The following is a 20,371-nucleotide window of genomic DNA, read 5'->3' on the forward strand; positions in this document are numbered from 1 at the left end:
GGCAGAGCTGTATTTGATTACTACAAAAAGGGACAGAGTACAACAATGACAGTTTAACACAAACCTAAAATACATTTTTATGCCTATACACTTTTACTTGCAAACAACTTGCCCTTTCCTACAGGTACATTCTTTAAATTTTGGTGAGATTACATTTATTCATCATATACATGACATAACAACTTGAAATAGTCTGCATGGCAGTTCTTCTGATGTTCACCAAATGGTGTTTGAGTGCTGGGGGATCAGATGATGGTGGGTAATGCCTTGAGAGCTGGATATATAATGAATGTGAATATTTTAATGGGGTAATTGGGTGCAAGTGCCTTCTGGAAGGTGCATCCCTAGTCATTAGTGAGCACCAGGTTCACCTGGGCTCAGGAGCACCATTAGAAATCAATGGCAGTGGAATGATCGATGTGTTAAAGCTTTCAATGTTTTACCTCCTTGGTTTCAACTCTGGATGCCTGGCATATGGTTTTAATTATATGCCAATAGGAAAATGAAGGGGTCACTGGCCTTACAGCTAGAAACTGTGCATTCAAGGAGCAGGCTAGCCTTTTATGTATTTAGCTAGTGAATCACCATCCCATGCATATGGGACTGCTAAGAAAAATGACATTTTTGTATAATGAAATAAAGTATTGTAGTGTATATACTTACCAAGTAATTACATACTATTACTTTTCCACATATGGCAGCCTAATTCAAATTCTGCAGGTAACACTTCGATTGCTCAGTGTAGGTCTATGGTACCATCCCCTAACAACAATACAGTCGAACCCACGTATTCACATTCTCGAGATTCACGGACTCATCTATTCCCGGATTTCTCTTTGGACCACATCTACCCATTATTTATGGTAAATTCGCCTATTTGCGGTAGTTTTCATTGAGAAATATTCACAAATTACTGTATTTTCATATTTTCATGACTAAATGCACTTTTTGTGATAAAACTATTATAATATTTTTCTTGTGTTTGAACTATCAAAACAGGCAGTTATTAGCACTTTTAGAAGGGTTCTAAGTACATATTCTTGGCTTTAGCTATTTGTGGAGGCTCTGGGATGCATCCCCCACGAATACATGGGGAACAACTTAGCTAACACCTCATTCTGCCTTATGCCTAATGTCCATCAGAGGGGTGGAGGGAGGGCTCCAATCATGTAATTACAGTGGTACCTCGACATACGAAAGTCCCAGCTTACGAAAAATTCAAGTTACGGAAGCAAATACGAAAGTTTTTTGGCTCTACATATGAAAATAGTTCAGGTTACGAAAGGTTGTTGCTGTAAAGTCCCGAGAATCACCTGGACCACCAATAACAATTTTAAAACTCGCGCGCCGCCAACTGAGTAGACTCGCAACCATCCTCCCGCTCTCCCATTGGTTCCTGATGCTAGTCACCACCATAAGATCCTGCTCTCCTATTGGTCAGCATCTCTCCCATCGTGCTCTACGTAAAGGCATCCTTCGCCCACTACTTCGCACCAGCGTTTGTGTACGCACGCGGAATTCGTTCATTCTATACGATTTCGTTTATTAACGTAAATTTGTGTTAGTGATTTCGTTGTACTACTTTATCGTGTTGTGTGAGAACCTTAGTACAAATACTACATAACTTGATTACGTACAGTATACGTAGTCATGGGTCCCAAGAAAGTTGCTGAAGTTCACGGAAAGAAGAGGATACTTTCTAAGGAGACGAAGATGGAGATAATTAAAAAGTATGAAGCTGGCATGCAATTGAGTGTGATCGCTAAGGAATACGGCCGAAATCCGTCGACGATAGGCACCATCCTTAAGCAGAAGGAAGCCATCAATGCAGCTACACCTTCCAAGGGCGTGACTATTTTGTCTATCAAGAGGAGCCACGTGCACGAGGAGATGGAGAGGCTGCTTCTTGTCTGGATAAAAGACAAAGAAATCGCTGGCGATACGATAACCGAGACGGCAATCTCCCACAAGGCCAGCGCTATTTTTGGTGATTTGATTGCCCAGGCCGAAGATGAAGGAGGAGAAGGGACATCGACGCCAACCCCAGATTTCAAGGCTTCTCATGGGTAGTTTGAAAAATTCCAGAAACAGACTGGCATTCATTCGGTGGTGCGGCATGGGGAGGCGGCCAGCTCAGACACGAAAGCGGCCAAACCCTTTATTAAGAGGTTCGACGAGATGACAATCAACGAAGGCTACACTTCTCAGCAAGTCTTCAAATGTGATGAGACTGGCCTTTTTTGGAAAAAAATGCCTCGTCAGACGTACATCACGGAGGAAGAGAAGAAGCTACCTGGGCATAAGCCTATGAAAGACAGACTTATGCTTGCACTTTGTTCGAACGCCAGTGGGGATTACAAGGTGAAGCCCCTACTTGTGTATCATTCGGAGACTCCTTAAGCCTTCAAGGCCCACAGAGTGCTAAAGGAGAAGCTTCCAGTGATGTGGAGGGCTAATACAAAAGCCTGGGTAACAAGAATTTTGTTCATTGGGTGGGTAAATCTCTGTTTCGGCCCAACAGTGAAGAAATTCTTGGAGGAGAAGTGCCTGCCTCTGAAATGTCTGCTGCTGTTGGACAATGACCCTGCTCACCCTCCTGGCCTCGAGGAGGATATCCTAGCGGAGTATTCTTTCATCAAGGTTCTTTATCTTCCGCCTAACACCACTCCTCTCCTCCAGCCCATGTACCAGCAAGTGATGTCGAACTTAAAGAAGCTGTATACGAAACATCTTTTCGAGAGATGTTTCGACATCACCGATACCACAAACCTCACCTTGGGTGAATTTTGGAAGAAGCATTTCGATATCGTAACATGCATCCGACTCATCGATCAAGCTTGGTAGGAGGTTTCGAGGCAAACCTTGAATTCTTCATGGAGGAAACTCTGGCCTGATGCCGTATCCGCCCGAGACTTCGATGGATTCGACATGGGGGAAGCTGGTGCAGATTCAGAAACAGTTGACGATCCTGAAACTGTTTCGCAATCAGATCTTGACGAGATCGTTGCACTCTGCAAGTCCATGGGGATGGTCGTCAACGAGGACAACATCAATGACCTTCTCGAGGAGCACCAAGAGGAGCTTACGACAGATAACCTGAAGGAGTTGGAGGCCATGCAACATAACGTCGTTCAAGAAGAGTTCTCTAGCAGAGGCGAGGAGGAGGAGGACGACCCTATAACAACGGCAGAAATTAAGGATGCTCTAGCTGCTTTTCATAAGGTGCAATCATTTGTAGAACAGAGACACCCCGAAAAGGCTTACACAGGTCGTATGCTTGCGCAATTCGATGAAGTTTGCCTCAGTCATTTCAGGAACAATGTCAAAAGCAAGCAGAAGCAATCTTCCTTGGATAGTTATTTTTTAAAGAGGCCTTTAATAAGCAAACAGGAAGATCCAAGTGATACAAAAAAAACAGAAAGTTGAAAGTGGTGAAAAAATTGAAATTTTGTTTAAAAAAAAAAAAAGTAAAAATCAAAAAAAGAAAAAAAAATTTAATTTCAAGTTTTTTGTCAAGTTAAGTGTTAACGTTTTGTGCCATTTGTTAATGTGTTTCGTAAAGTTTAGTCTTGATGTTTCCTGAAATTTTTTAATGTTTTGTTAATGTGTTTCGTAAAGTTTAGTCTTAATGTTTCCTGAAATTTTTTAATGTGTTTTGTAAAGTTAAGTGTACGTACGTACAATTTTCTGCCGTTTGTCCTCCTCCTCTGTCGCCACTTTCGGAGATAGCCTCACTCGAAAGGTAAGGTTCCACATGTTACTACATACGTACGTATGTACGTACAGTATTTTTTGTATACCATGTACACTAATACACTTTATTTACAGGTACTATGTAGTACATATTAGTAGTACGTATTAAGTTAGGTACTGAATGGTCCAAATTGTTGTATTTCATTGTTTATTGGTCAATTTAGCTTTATTAGAAAATTTACTGGAGTGTTTTTGAAGGGCTTGGAACGAATTAGGCAATTTACATGTAAAATGCGGTTCAAGATACGAAAAGCTCAGGTTACGAAGGCCGCCTCGGAACGGATTAATTTCGTATCCTGAGGTACCACTGTACTGGGTAAGTATATATAAAACTTTATTATACATGTCATTTTTAATAAGTAACTTAGCCAGTGATTACATAGCTGAATCAAAATTGATAGAAGGTGGGATCATGGACATACTATTCTACTCCAAAACACTAAGTCATGTAATGAATTTGGAATAGAAAAGTTGCTAGCATTGAAAACAAAGCTTGTCATTTACTATCAGTTAAGAGAGCTACTTCAGGTGGATACTGCCTCTGGGTGCAAGGTGTGCTAGGAGCTCAGGAGCTGGTGGACACTTAGAGCATGAGTTGGTGCCAGGCTGTGGCTGGTGCCAGAGGAGTTGGGTACCAAGTGAGCTAGGAGGTCGGGAGCTGGCGGACACTTGTAGCAAGAGCTGGTGCCAAGGCAAGTTGAAAAATCATGAGATGTTGGGTGCTCCTGGAAGTCAAGGAAGTCCATAACGATGTAAATGGAGAAAAAAGGATCCAGGTCTTGGATGGGACATTGAACTTGGGCTAAAATACCCAAAGGTAACAAGTGAACTGAGTCCATTTCTCCTAAGCTGATGGGAGAGGATGCTAAGGGAGGATTAAGGGAGGATTTGAATGGGATGGAGTACCCTTCTTTGATGACTTGCATACCCATGGTTCAACCTTCCTCTCTTTCCACTTGCGCTACAAGTGATGCATTCTGGACCCCACCAGAGCATGTAGGGAAGGATCCTCACTTGCGAGAGGCGGGTTTGTTCGATGTCTTCTTGACTAATAGCACTGACTGAATGTTGGCTCGTGGGCCTGGCTGAAACTTACCTCTGCCACCACGAAAAGGCTGCTGTTACAGAGGGGAGACTGTCCTAGATGAAAACGATACAGTTGAAACACAAACCGTTTCTTTACCATGTTTCGAGGATGCCACCCGCAGATCCTAAGTAGATTTTTTCTGAAGTTCTGCTGTTACGTGCTCTATTGTGGCCTGGGGAAACAGACTATAATAAACCACCCCCTTATTCACAGGGGATGCCTATCAGACAACCACCCCCTCCCAAATGGCTAGAATCCATGAATACTTAGAACCCCTATAAAAATGTTGAAAACCGCCTAATTTGTTAGTTCAAACTCAACACTACAATTACTTATACCTGGTTTTATTAATAGTTTTATCACAAGAAAATCACAAAGAGGACAACACAGAGGACCTCCTCCTATCTCCTTCAGATGCCTTGCCCCGAGGAACAGCGACATTGATCTTTGCACCGGAAGAATAGCCATTCCTGGCTTTCACAGGTGGGTCTGAGCCACCAATGCAGCTCGGCCCCTTCTCTCGCCCTGTGCCACTATCATGATGGAGAGAAATCTACCAATTACTGACTGTAGATCTACGACCCCTTTTGTGGGTTGTACACTTGCAGAAACCCGTATACAAGTATACCCGATCCTGGGGCTCCCAAGACACTATACTTTGTGATAGCATCCAGGTTCCCACTCCGGAAGGATCAGGTGAGCCTAAGAGACAGCCAATTACTTCCTCCCCCCGGGGAAAGGATGTAGATCCTTAGAAGTCTCCAGGTGAGACTTTTTAAGGGATGGAGAATACCTTCCCCTTCTTAGGACACCAACTAACCTCCCTCTTCAAAGGGAGGTTAGGAGGTTTCAGATGACAAAGACAACAGATGATGACCCCATGAAAACTCGCTTCAACATGGGAAGGGAGGGTACAATGTAATGGCAAGGAACCGCACCGATCAAGAGCAGAGAGTTCATTCGTTAGAGCCGAGCTGTCTGGTCAAGCCAAGTCGAGTGAGCTGAGCAGATCACCTCTTTTCTCAAGTTTGTCCAAGTACAGTATAATTAGTCAAAATCCTCCACTTCACCTGATCCCAGTTTTTACATTCGTCACATGTAAGATTGGTAGAGCAAATTTGACACCTACAGTAGCAACAAATTGAATATAAGTCATGTTTGATAGAAGTAAGTCTGGTATGTATTGCAGCCTTTACTGCAAATCCAGACACTAGATGAACTAGATTCAGACATAATCAAAGTCACAATCAGTAATTGTCAATCTAAATAAGCTAATATAATTAGCAGGAATACCTACCAAAGCAAAGAGTACTTCACCAAACTCGGTGTGAACAACAACCATCTGATGAGAAAATTCCAAAGAAAAGCTGACCAAACAACCAACCAGCAGTCATTGACCAAGAGAAATGAATTGAGCTCTTCAATTGTGTTGTACCTATACTTCCTGAAGGTGTGTGGGGTCAGTTACCTACACCAAAAACAAAAGAATCGCTACTGTGAATTTCAAATTCAAGCTGCCACAAAAGTTAGAAACTTACAGTTATGTATGTAGTTACTTGGTAAGTTACTTATATAAAAATGCACATTAAATTGCAAAAGCTTATATAATACAAACACAAGGGAAGTATACATTAATTCATAAAGTAAATGTTTTGAACACGACACTCCTAAAAAATATGATGCTTTAGCAAGCAAAAATTTCTCACACAAGACTTTCCTTATGCTAGGCTAGCCTACTCTATGTAGTATTCATGATCAATTAATCAATTAACTATCACTACATATAAACAATCCTCAGCCAATGCAAGCTACTATATTTGTTTGCATAAAGAATGCTGTGTACAAGTTTATTGGTGCTAATTTTCTGTTTACATGCAGAACAAGCCTAATTAGCTAACCATAGAGAAAACATTTTGACTGCTACTTATACATAGGTAACAATCATGCACTAATACTAAAACTGGAATGATTTTTACAAAGTAATATTTTAATGGAAGTAACAAATAATATAAACTTCTCTGAAAACCCATAAATCAATCAAAATACTAATACGTAATAAAAAAAACGAGGAAATATTGTAACACCAATTTGTTCATTTTACCTCAAGACCTACTATGCTGGGCTAAACATGGACACCATTCCACACCTGAGTTGAACTACCAACCACAAGGTACAGGAAAATTTACCATTAGATGCATAATACCACTCTATAAAATTGATGAGCAGGGATGAGAAAATATTATCATCATCACATCCTATCTTAAGAAGTTTAATTTTGGAAACTGAGATTTAGATTTGCAAAAAAGTTAGGAAATCATACACATCCATACATATATTATTTTATAACTTTTATTTTTATAATTAAATGAAATTTTATCACATACTAACCGAACAATTACCTAGCTGTAGGTCCCCTACACAGCAGACCAAAATTCAAACTTCGCAGTGGCGCCACCATCGCTGACATAGGTGACAGGATATCCCCCCGTCCCTTAAGGCAGATAAAAGTATAACAAACTAGGTGTTGTCAATTCATTCTACCCAACCATCCACCTGTGGGGAGGAGGGAGGGCTTTGATTAAGTAATAGTTCGGTAAGTACACATATACAGGCAGTCCCCGGGTTACGACGGGGGTTCCATTCTTCAGCCGCGTTGTAACCCGAAAATCGTCGTAAGCCAGAACATCATAAAAAATCCTAAGAAAACCTTACTTTTAATGCTTTGGGTGCACTAAAAACTATGTAAACTGCATTCTTATTGCATTTTTTTTTATCAAAAAAGACCTTCAAATATTGATTATTTTGCATTTTTGGTGTCATATTTCTTCTGCCAGATGAGCATTGTAAGCATCGTAACCCTTGAACATGCGTCATAACCCTGGAAATAATTTCTGATGAATATAATTGAAAAGCGCCTTAACCTCGGAACGTCGTGAGCCAAACCCGTTGTAACCCGGGGACTGCCTGTACACTACCATCTATGAGAGGGGAGGAAGGTAGGCTCCCATTCTGTAATTACTTGGCAAGTATACATAAAATCTCATTATATTATAAAAAATATCATTGTTAAATAAGTAACTTACCAATAATTACATAGCTGATTCCCACATTGATAGGAGGTGGGATTCATGGATGATGCTATTCCAAAGTATTAATGATAATAAGATGAGAATAGAGAGTTGCTAGCATTAACATAATGTTTGTTGCTTTACCTGTTGCTGCCTCTGGCACTGCTCATCTTAACTTGCAGAGGTGTGGTTCCATGACCAAGGATCACTTGCTACACAGTGGGAGCCTTCCAGCGAGGACTTGTCCGATTGCTAGCAGAGCACAGACATTGCCCCTGCCATGGGAACAGGGCCATCAACAAAAGCCAGAAAACGAACCACCTACACCAAATAACTGTAAAAATACCATCACCCTGCCAACAATTCTGGAGGGTATCCAGCACTAAGTAACCCCAGACTCCCCTAGGACCCAACAACAGTTATTAAGGCGAAGAGTAAGATAGGAAGGAATGCTTCCTATGCTTCCTTTCCCAGCACCATGGCAACCACCGCGAACGGACACAAGGTACTGTTATCATTAAAAATAGTTTCAATTTCTCAAAGGTAATGTATCACAAAGACTAACTTACATTTCCAGTATGTGGACTGGAGATTGGAAGCCAACGAAAGATTATATCTGAAGGCCAGAGATGTAGCCACTGCTCTAATCTCATGAGCCTTTACTTTCATGATAGGTAAAGCCTCCACTTCTACCTGGGAATGTGATTCCAGAAAGAGATCTCTAAGAAAGAATGATAGAGCATTCTTAAAAAGAGGATGAGAGGGTTCCTTAACAGAACACCACAAGCCATTGGAAGTTCCTCTAATGCCTTTTGTCCTGTGAATGTAAAATTTCAGAGCTCTCACTGGACAAACAGACCTTTCTTCATCTTCCACTCCTACTATGCTAGATAAGTTCTTGATAGTAAAAGGACGAGGCCAAAGTTTTGTACGATTCTTGTTCTTAGGGAGAAAACCTAAAGTGTATGAGACTAAAGCATTGCCATTAGAGAACCCAACTCTTTTATTGAGGGCTTGAATTTTGCTCACCCTTCTGGCCAAGGCTAAGGCTACCAGGCAAAGGGTCTTTCTGGTCAAATTCCTGAGGGAAGCAGAAGCTAGAGGTTCAAAAGGAGGCCCAGACAGCCACTTAAGGACTATGTACTTCTAAATTCCATGAGACCTGCTGGAAATCCTTACATTTGCAGGTATTGAATGACTATATAAAGTCCAATAAGTCTTGATTTGAAGATAAGTCTAAGCCTCTGCGCCTCAAAACAGAACCTAGCATATATCCTTTAATTATGGAAGAAGACATCCTTCTCGAAGTCCTTAGATATAGAAGAAAAACAGTGATCTCTGTCACTGATGTTCAAAAAGAAGAGACTTGATTTCTTCTGCAACAAGGGCAGAAAATGTACCACTTGTTCTGGTAGATGTTGGAGGATGACTATTCTACACTTCGAAATTGTCACTGCAGCCGCTCTCGAAAAGTTCTTTGCTCCGAGGAGTCGGAAGACAGTCTGAACCCTGCCAGAGCCAGTGTAGATAATCCTTGGTGGAACTTGAGCATGTGTGATTGTCTGAGCAGTTTTCGTCTTCAGGGGGAATAACATGGGAAAATCTGCTAACAACTTATCAGGTCTGGAAACCATTCCCTGAACGGCCAGAATGGGGCAACGAGGATCATTGACACATTCTTCTGTGACTGGAACTTTTGTAATACCTCCTATATTATTTCTAAGGGTGGAAAGGCATAAAGTTCCTTGTTTGACCAGCTCAGGAGCATAGCATCCACTGCCCATGCCACTGGATCACATCAAGCTGGTGAAAAGGTTCATGTAGGGCAAAATGAACGTGTTAGCAGACCAATTCAGTCAACACGAACAAGTCTTTCTTACAGAATGGACTCTGGGTCCAGCAGTCTTCGGAGGTTGTGAGGAAGACTTATGATAGACTTGTTTGTGCCACGAAAAATCATCAGCTTCCACTTTATAAAGTGGAAGCCAATGATGTTTGGCGGTCACAAACAAGTCGATCATAGGTCTTCCCCACAACTTCCAAAGACTGCTGGATCCAGAGTCCATTCTGTAAGAAAGACTTGGTTGTGTCGACCAAGTTGGTCTGCTAACATGTTCATCTTGCCCTGCATGAACCTTGTCACCAGCTTGAGGTGATTCGTGTGGGCCCAAGGGAGAAGGTCTCTCGCTGCCTCGCAAAGCGAGAAAGAGTGAGTCCCTCCTTGGTTGGAAATGTACGAGAGGGTTGTTGTGTTGTCCAAGTTTACCGCCACTATCTGAATTCGCACTTCTGGAGGAAAAGTTTGCGACCCCATTGCTTTCAACTCTTTCAGGTTGATGTGCCAAGACTTTTGAACCAAGTTTCACATCCCTGAAACTTCTCTGTTCACCAGCAGCGCTCCCCAACCTTTGTCAGATGCATCTGCAAACAAGCTGAGCTCTGGGTTCAGAGAGGATAGGGACTTTCCTTCCAGCAGTCTTTCGTTTGATCTCCACCAAAGCAGATGTTGTTTGATTTCTTGCGAGATCGTGAACACAAAATCATCTGAGAACGTTATTCTGTTCCACTGAGACCAAAGGCAAAACTGTGGGGCCGTCATGTGGAGTTCCAACAGCAAAATGAACTGCTCGATAGCAGACAAAGTTCCAAGGAAGCTCATCCAATCTCTGGCAGAGCACTTTGGAAGAGAGGAATTGGTCCACTGTGTGAAGGTATGACTTTACTCTCTTTGGGGAGGGAAAAGCCTGAAAATGAAGAGTCCAGAGTTATTCCCAAATACACCATCTGTTGAGTCGAGACTAGTTGGTTTTGGTTGATTAGAAGACTGACCCTCTCGAGCCAACAACGTCTTCTGTAAATCTCCCCTGCAGCTTAGACCTGTCAAAGAGTGAAGGAGCCAGTCATCCAGACAAAGGGTGATGTTGACCCCCTTCAGATGGAGCCAACTCACTAGCGGAGCAAGTATGTGAGTGAAAACTTGTGGCACTGTTGTCAATCTGAAGCAAAGGGCCCAAAACTGAAAGACTTGATCTTTGAAGACAAATCTCAGGTATATACACTTCCTCAAGTCCGGATGTATGTGGACATGGAAATATGCGTCTTACATGTCTATCGAGACCATCCAGTCTTCTCTGTGGATGGAAGCAAGAATCGAAGGATTTGTCTTCATTTTGAACTTTGTCTTCAAAACAAACACATTCAGTGCACTTACCTCTAGCACTAGCCTCCAGCCACCTGATGATTTTGGGACCACAAACAGTCAACTGTAAAAGCTCTCAAACTGGGTCCTCCACTCTCTCAATCGCTTCTTTTAGGAGAACGGCAGAGACCTCTTCAGCCAGAGCGAAATACTTCTCTGAGCCAAGTGAGTATGCCGTCAATGTGATGGGTTGCTTGACTAAGGGTGGATAGTTGACAAAAGGAATAGTCTCCTACTCTGAAGACCTCTACTTACCATTGTTCTGCTCCTCTTCTACTCCATTCTTGCCAGAAACAAAGGCGTCTGACACCTACCAATGCATAGAAAAGATTGTTTTCCCTTTTTAGGGGTAGGGTTGGAGGACAACTTCTTTTCTTGACTGCTTTGGCTGAAAAGTGGACATTTCCTCATGTCTTGGGTTGCTGTCTCTGTTTGACAACAAGAAAGGGCAACTGTTGCATTTTCACCACATCCTGAGGAAAAAGGAAGTAGAGAACTAGTTGCAAGAAAAGGAGAGCTGATTTCTGAGCTGAAGTCATTCCTTTAACCATGAAGGAGCACCACAATTCACACTTTTTAAGGATGCACATCGCAAAGGTAGAAGCGATTTTATGGAAACTGTCCCTAATGCCTCTCTCCAAGGCACGAGAGAACTGCCAAGAGGTTGGAGGAAACCGTAGGAGAAAATGAAGAAGCATCCTGAATCTTCTTACCAAGGACACTGATAATCCAATCCATAAAACTAGTGACTTTGAAAATCTTAAAACAGATTTCAAAGGTGGTGGTCAATCTCGGCTGAAGAAAACATTACTTTCACACCCACAAATGCCAATCTTCGAGAAGACTCGATAAGCCCTGAAAAGTCCCCTTGAGTGGTGGCCAAAACAAAAATGAATCGCTACTGCAATTTTCAAATTTTAGCTGCCAGTACTTGGAAATTCTTAGCTATTTAATCACTTGGTAAGTTCCTTACACAAAAATATACATTAAAATTTTCATTGCAACTTATTTAAATATAAAATCTATTTACATCTAATTAAAACTACTTTTCATAAAAAGCTAATGAATTACACTAATACACAACATTAGAAAATTATTTATTTCAGTTACCTTATATACTCGCGTATCATGCGACTTTTGAAGTCCTAATTTTGAAGCTGATTTTAAGCAGGTTGCATCTTACATGAGATATAAAATTTGAGTATGTATAATAATCATATATTAGTATTGTATGATAAAATACAAACATAATGGATATGCATCTTTCCATGGATCTTTTAAAAAGTTGTTTTACTTCACTGCATCCAATAGTATTATATGTATTTTCATATTACTAGTAATTGTTTGTATTATAAAATACAAACATAGCAATCATGTTGTGGTTTGAAAATCAGCAGAGGGCGATTGCAAGTAAGTTTGTGTTTGCTGTGTTGAACTCAAATCAGAGCAATTTTCGTGCTTCTAGTTGTTGCAAATGAATCTCAAGATAATCTATTTATATGAGACAAGGTTATTTTACGTTATACAAAGTGTTTTTAAGTGGAAATATCACTTAAAAACGTATCCTCTGTGAACGAAATTTAGTTATTTTTTCGTTAGGAGATGGCGTTGAGGGCATGTTTATTGTGTAAACAAAAATCAAGATTCCGTTCGATATTTTCACTTTATCTCATCAGAATTCTGCAAGCTTTATGTATTTATCTTTTATTGGAGTGAAAATTATAAAATGTGTTCTTTTCATGTCCAATAGTTTTGATTAAAACACACTTCTCTCATTTTGTTTACGGTCGAGTTTGAAGGTACTATACCGAAGTTTGCGAGTTTCACTCATATGCTAGTACTATTATCGTGCATTGGCAACAAAGATATAACTCCAGTAAACTCCATTAAACACAACTGTAGATAAAATTGAGAGACAATAATTTTAATCAAAACTTCAGGTCTTCAAAGAACACATTTTAATGTTGTTTTCACGCTGATAAATGATAAGTACCGTAACATTAAAGGTTCGTACTACGATGAAATGAAGTGAAAATAGTGGACGGAATCACGTAATATTTTTACAAATAAACATGCCCACAACGCAATCTGTTAACGAGAAAAAAACTTACAAATGACCTTGTCTTATACGTATAAGTAAAGTATCTTGATATTTTACACTAACTAGAAGAAAGGCAATTCACACCGAATTGAGTTAAATACAGAGAAATAAACTCGTATTCGCCATCAGCTGATTTTGCTTTGTTAGTATTTTATGATATAATATGAGAATACATGAAATATTATTGGATACTGTAATGTATAACTTTTTAAAAAAGAATCACAGAAAAGATGCATATTCATTGCTCATATTTGGTAAATATACTAGCAGTCAGCAGCCTGGTATCGCTCAAATAGATAAGCCAATGTCGGTCTGCATCTGATTCCCATTTCGTGCCCATTTTTTCTACTGATATGTCATAGTCAGAATGCAATGAACCTCCAAAATTGCTTATATTAATAAATTACTAAATTATATCATATATGTAGTATACAGTATACTGAAGCCTAGGCTACTGTATTCGTATATATACGTTATATGTACCATGATATCGTCATCGTATACACAAGGCTTACTTGTTAAATGTTGTTTGTACAGAATTATCACAAGCGAATGTGCATTGAACCCAGAGAATTAGCTGTAATTAATAATTACTATGCCATATATGTATAAAGTATACTGTGTAGTGTAGCCTAGGCTACTCTATATGTAAAGATGGTACTGATTACCCTAGTGTAGGGTAGGCTAGTATAATATTCTTACGGAAAATTAACACGGGCTGACTTATGTCCTAATCGATTTGTGACTGGTTGGTCATAACCAATTGCGGTAGTAAGCCGTCTACTACATGTAATGTAAAAATATATCAGTCCTATTCTCCTTAACGTCATTTGTAACATAACTGTGATAATTTTTTACTATCGTACGATGGTTGAAATGCAAGCAAAAAGGCTGTTGTTATCGGATTGGTTGTTCATAGCAAAATGATATTGTTATAATACAATAAAGTTTTATACATACTTACCTGGCAGATATATACATAGCTAAGACTCCGTCGTCCCCGACAGAAATTCAAATTTCGCGGCACACGCTGCAGGTAGGTCAGGTGATCTACCGTCCTGCCCTGGGTGGCAGGATTAGGAACCATTCCCGTTTTCTATTCATATTTTTTCTCTTCCACCTGTCTCCTGCGGGGAGGCTGGGTGGGCCATTAATCGTATATATCTGCCAGGTAAGTATGTATGAAACTTTATTGTATTATAACAATATCATTTTCATACAATCAACTTACCTGTCAGATATATACATAGCTGATTGACACCCTTTGGTGGAGGGTAAGAGACAGCTAACATGGAATAGACAGGTAAACAACATATGTTGTAGGTATAAATAACCTTGGTTCCTATCTGATAGGTGGTAGACTTCGTGGCTGTTGCCCGGTAGTCTGCATCACCTCAAGACTTTAGCAAGATATGTGATCTATGGCTAAGAGTTCTTGTGGGTCTGCCGATGGGGTATGAACCGCTTACTCGGCAGCCTGAAAGGACTTTGTCAATGGGTACTGGACCACTTCTATGACAATACACCTTATGAAGGAGCGCAACACCGATCCCGATCACCTGATCCTAACACGAGGGTTCGCGCTCAAATTGAAAAGAGTTATCCCCACACTCCTTTCAAAAACCCCAATAATTTCACTAAGTTAAAAAACTTTAACTCAAAGTTAAGGATCAGTGTCGGCTCCTTATCCCAGTAACGTATCCGCAGAAACGTATAAACCAAAAGAGAAGGATCTCTCATAGGTTAACTTGACATCCTTTGTGTAATGAGAAGTCAACACAGAGTTGCCTCTACTGTACAACACAGCTAATATGTCTTATATGACATATTGTTATGTAAAGAACAAGAATTTGCAAAAGCGCGCACTTCCTGCGCTTTTAATTCTCAGCTGTTTGAAGGAATCAAGTCACTTATGAAGTGCTTAGGATATCTCCATGTTTCAAAGAAGACCAGGGCTTTCTTGAAATGGATCTCTCCCGACTGAAGCCTGAAGCCTGGCAGGAACCTCGCGCCTGGCTGGTGCTTCGCTCTTGGTTGGCGCCTAGCGCTTGTCTGGTACCTTTCGCTTGACTGGCGCCTCGCATCTGGTTGACGCCTCGCGCCTTAGCTGGAGATTTGCGCCTAGAGCCTGGCTTGCGCCTGGCGCTGCTGCGCCTGCTGGCGCGCTGGCCTGGCTGCGTCTCGCGCCAGGTTGGAGTGGCGCCTTGCGCCTGCCTGGAGCTTCGCGGCTGGCTGGTACCTCGCGCCTGCCTGGCGCCTCGCTCCTGCCTGGCACCTCGCGCCTGGTTGGCTCCTCCCCACTTGCCGGAGCTTCGAGCTTGGTAGAGTCTCGAGGATGTCTGGCAATGTCCACATCGGACACTTATCTGTCCTATATGTTCGCATCTAGCGCATCTGTGTCAGGTTGTAGGCCCAGTATTTCTCCTCATCAGACAATGACAGTGTTCTTGGGGCTGTCTGCCTCTGGCGTTTTTTACGCCTGTTTTAGCATAAGGCTCCTGGTTGGCGCTACATTGTCCCAAAGTCCTGAACATCCACAATAGTAAATCACAAGACTGGAGAAGGGTGGAAGAAATTCTTCCACTTTGAGCTTTGGCCTCTCAGGCAAGGGGAGGTGATTGTAGTCAGCTACATCCAGTATACGATAGGATATCTAACAGTATGAGAGATAAGTCTTCCTCCGAGGAGGATCCTTCTTGAGTACTTCCCTTGCTCACGAGATCTCTTCTTACCTGTTGAAGAGGCTTCTCGTTGCAGAATCTTCCCTATCCTTGTCCGAAGGAAGGGAAGAAGCTTGGAAGTCGAAGGAGACTCCGAGCTGAAATTGGGAGTACTCCTGATTTCTAGCTCCTTATTGTATCCCTCTGAACACCTTCTGGGAAGCATTTCGAGCCGTCATCGCATTCCAAAGACTCTGTAGGCAAACGTTTTAACCATTCTACTGTAGATGAAAACGTAAGTACCCTGCCTGGACAACGAAAACTCTATCTGAAAACATTGAATCAGGAATAGGAGGTTTTAGTTCTTTTGCCAGACATACTATGCTGGCAAGAACCCATTGCCTAATCTCCATAGAATCTGATGCGAGATTCCAATGCTCAAAAAAAAATTCACTTGTCTTCTTGATCGTTTGGGACCAAGAGAAACAAAGAATTCCCTCATAAAAATTTCTCAAAGAAGTTTGATGAGGAGCAGTTCCATCTTGTCGGAACATAGAATCTGTGGCCACAAAAAAGATCCCATTAGAAGTACATGATATCCTACTCTTGTCATATTGAGGTATCGTATAAGATCCCGAAGATCTTAATCCTCTGCTATCTCCAATCCCTTTATAGAGACAGAGTATAGCCTTTTACTGCGTTCTTTGATAACAGATATATACAAAGGTGATTCTTCCCTCTGAAAGGGAAGAAAAAAACCGCTATGTGGTTCACAGAGGTATCGGAAGAGGACAGTTTCCTCATTCCCTCTAGCACAATCTGCAGCAATTCTATATCTTGTCCATGACTATTGTCATTTACCTTGAAAAATCCTCTCATTCATGTCCACTTCTGGACAGTCTGCACGCAGACAGACTCAGAGTGGAGAGGTTGTTAAGGTCCATTTATAATAGATGCTGATAGAATATTCAGACTGTCTTGGAAAAGACTTCCAAAACATGCTGTGAGAAGAACGTGACCTCTGTGAATCCAACCTCTCTAAGGCCAAAATGAGGCATAAAATATTATCTTCTCTTTCTTTGACGCCCTTTATCTTAAATTCTGCAAATAATTTATATTTAGGGGAAAAAAGACTAAAGTTTATTCCCCTTTCTAAAAAAAAAATAAAGATGGCGTATATTGCTACCTCTCTTGGTTCGAGGAAAAGGAAGCAGTCTATAGGAAGCCTGTTCGTCTTCTACCTTACTGAGAGATCTATGAAGAAGACTTTCCGAAGGTTCTCACAACTCTTTCCAATAAATGTTAAACATGTTAACAGTTATTATCGTCGATCGAGAAGGATCTCTTTGTTAACGCGAATAGGAGCGAAAAAAGAGATTCTCGATGCTCTTTGCGATATGAGAGAGTCGTGGAATTGGCCTAAATGATTAAATGGGTAACGAAATCAGGAAAGAATCCTGCCGTTACCGAGCCTGGTGTCCGAGAGGCTACTGGACTCTTAGGTTAATAACTCGCTAAAACGAGAAAATCTTGGATGGTGCTCTTGGCTCACTGCGCCAGGCTGGCGCTTCTGGCGCAAATTTGCGCCAGGCTGGCGCTTCTGGAGGGCATTGCGCCAGGTTGCGCTTCTGGAGCATTGCGCAGGTGGCACTGGCACATTGCGCCAGACTGGCGCTTCCTTCTAATTCTTTTTATGTTATGTGCCAGAACACCTGTGCCTTTATGGTACCCGACATCATTTCACATGTTAATTCCGTTCTTAGTAGGAAAAAGCTTTATATACGTAGTATAGTCCATTCAGGGAAACAAGTTCTGCCCAAAGAGAATGTTTCCCATCCGACTCATCCTTCTTCTTCTGAGCAGGTACTCTAATAAGCTATGCTTTCGTAAGCCTGAGAGCATTACATAATATAATGTTCTGCTGCGATAGAATCCTTTAATAATGTTACCAACAGTAAACAGCATTGAAAGGTTGTACTATCTCTCTTATTGAAAGCTTCTTAGCAAAAGGCATACAATATTTTATTTATGTTAGCTTAACTATCCCCTCCATCCGAGGTTAAGACCGCGATTGTAGGGGAGAGATACAGATAGTTATTCCATCCCGCAGGAGAGAGAGATACACCCAACCGCTCATGACTGACACCTACATGGTACTGACAGTAACTGGCGTACTGCGTTGGTCTCAGGCTCTCAGCGAAAGCAGTCCCCGTTAGCCGTCTGGCCTTACTCTTCCAGAGTTGCCAGCTACTCCATTTAATAAAGGAATTTTATAAAATTATTATCGAACTTCAGGAAGTTCTTTTATTAAAGCATAAATTTAAGCGAAACAAGACTTCGATAAATCTAGAAGCTAAGTAGGTGTTGTCTTAACAATCCCTTTAAGCGTAGTCCTTCCTAGGAAAGTCGTAGAAGGATACTGGTAATTGAGTTGCACAGAAAAGAAGTAACTACGGTATGTGTTTATGATTTGACCATATCGTATTCTCATACAGCAGAAACTCTACTACCTTCTACTATCTTCGTTCTTTTCGTTAATAGAACGATAGAAAGAGTATATATATATCCTTAAGGAAGGAAGTTAATCCAGGAACTCTTTAAATCTTCGTGATTTCCTCATAAATCGCGGAAGAGACAGAATTCCTGTTCATCACTAGGGTTTACGGAAGGAAGTAGATATTTCCTATCCGCCATCATACCCAAACGTCGATGAGATTCTTATTAAGAAAAACTCCCAAAGCTCTTGCCTCCTCAAAACGATGGAAGAGCATGGATGAAGGAGAGAGTCCGCATTGAGAGGAACTGCCTAACAAAGGAGTCTTCTGAATAATGAAAAGGGGCTTCTCTTAGTATCAGAATCCTTCTGACAAAAGCAACGGCCGCCTGTGCGACATCTTGCACATTTGCCAGGGGAAAGTTGCTCAAGTTAAAAAAACTCAAAGAGGAGTCTCGCGACTGACCTCTCTCTCAAATGAAGATTTTGGAATCTTCTGACGCCTGGCGTCTGGATCCTTGCGCCTAGCGCCTGGTGTCAGGATAGTTCCGCGCGCCTGGAATGTTCCGCACGCTAGAAAGGAGACTCGCTCCTGGAGCGTTCCGCTTGCGTGGAAGGTCCCGTGCGCCCTGATAGATCCGAGCGCCTCTAGTCTTGTTATACGAGCCTCTTGCCAGTAAACGTTCAATGGAAGCATTCCTTCTGATTGCCACTCTACTATAAGGCTCCTCAGTCTAGCCGTCTGTTTTCTCTTTGAAGGCGCCTTGCGCCAAGAAAAAAGTTCTGGAACGCGGCTCGCACTCAGTTGCTGGAACGCGGCTCGCGTTTATCTGTATGAACGAGGCTCGCGCTAGTCTGTTGGAACGCGGCTCGCGCTAGTCTGTTGGAACGCGGCTCGCTGCTGGCTGTTGGAACGTGGCTCGCGCTAGCTTGCTGGCTGGCTCTCAGCCTCTCGCTCAGTGAGTCAGTGTTCTCTTAGTTTTCAGAGAACGAGCCAGATCGTCCGAACTCCAAACATGTACATTCTTCGTCTTTTTGGATGTAAGATGAAGAAACGGAAGAAGAGACGCACTTTTTAAAGGATGCCTTTCCAATGGCTATCCCTGGCAGTCTGGGACGTTTTACAGATCCTGCCGAGGGAACGCCCGATCGGTGGGGATTCTCCATAACCTCCGTAAGGCTTTCGACTTTCCTTCTCCTCTGGGCTTGTGAGTTTGAAGAGGTCTAGGCATGAGAGCGAGACAGAGCCGATCGAACGCACCCTCTACTAATTAGGACGCCTTTCCAATGGCGAACTTGGCAGTCTGGGACATTCTACAGATCCTGCCGAGGGGACGCCTGATCGGTGGGGATTCTCCATAACCTCCGTAAGGCTTTCGACTTTCCTTCTCCTCTGGGTATGTGAGCTTGGAAGAGGTCTAGGCCTGGGAGCGAAACAGAGCCGATCAGAACGCACCCTCCACTGCACTAACACTAAAATCACTTCTTACCTTTCAATAGCTCGTATTTTGAGCTACATTCCTTTGTCTTCAAATTGCAATATGAATTTGAAGATTCTGTGAAGTAAGAAGATGAGGATACAACACTACTAGTATTGTTAATGCTCTAACTGCTCGTTAGTACGAGAGCTATAAAAACTTCTAAAGGAAGCGTAACTATTCTATTTCTGACTTCCTCAAGAAGGAAGTTAGCTCAATCAATTCTAACATTTACTACACGTTATTATGAATAAATATTAAAATTTTCCTTCTTGCAAACTATGTGAGTGTCTACCGAAAAGTTCGGTAGTTACATGTAAACAATTCTTCGAAATTTTCGAAGCCAAAGTTATTAAAACAAATTAATATGCGTATGCCGAACCAAAGATCCAGTACTTCCCTGCAAAAGATAGCCCAGAAGATCGATGGCGATGAAATCCAAAAATCAAGTCAGGAGGAACTGCAAACGTTGTTTACATTCCAAGCAACAGAAAAAATATGAATAGAAAACAGGAATGGTTCCTAATCCTG

General features: G+C 41.6%; 1 protein-coding gene across 5 annotated transcripts in view; it reads right to left on the reverse strand.

Annotated features, from left to right (window-relative positions):
- The window catches only part of LOC135217648 (protein cereblon-like), a 191,230-nt gene that overhangs the window by 25,856 nt on the left and 145,003 nt on the right, over positions 1–20,371 (reverse strand). The window lies entirely within an intron of this gene.

Source organism: Macrobrachium nipponense, chromosome 19, assembly GCF_015104395.2.
Source record: "Macrobrachium nipponense isolate FS-2020 chromosome 19, ASM1510439v2, whole genome shotgun sequence".
Taxonomy (NCBI): domain Eukaryota; kingdom Metazoa; phylum Arthropoda; class Malacostraca; order Decapoda; family Palaemonidae; genus Macrobrachium; species Macrobrachium nipponense.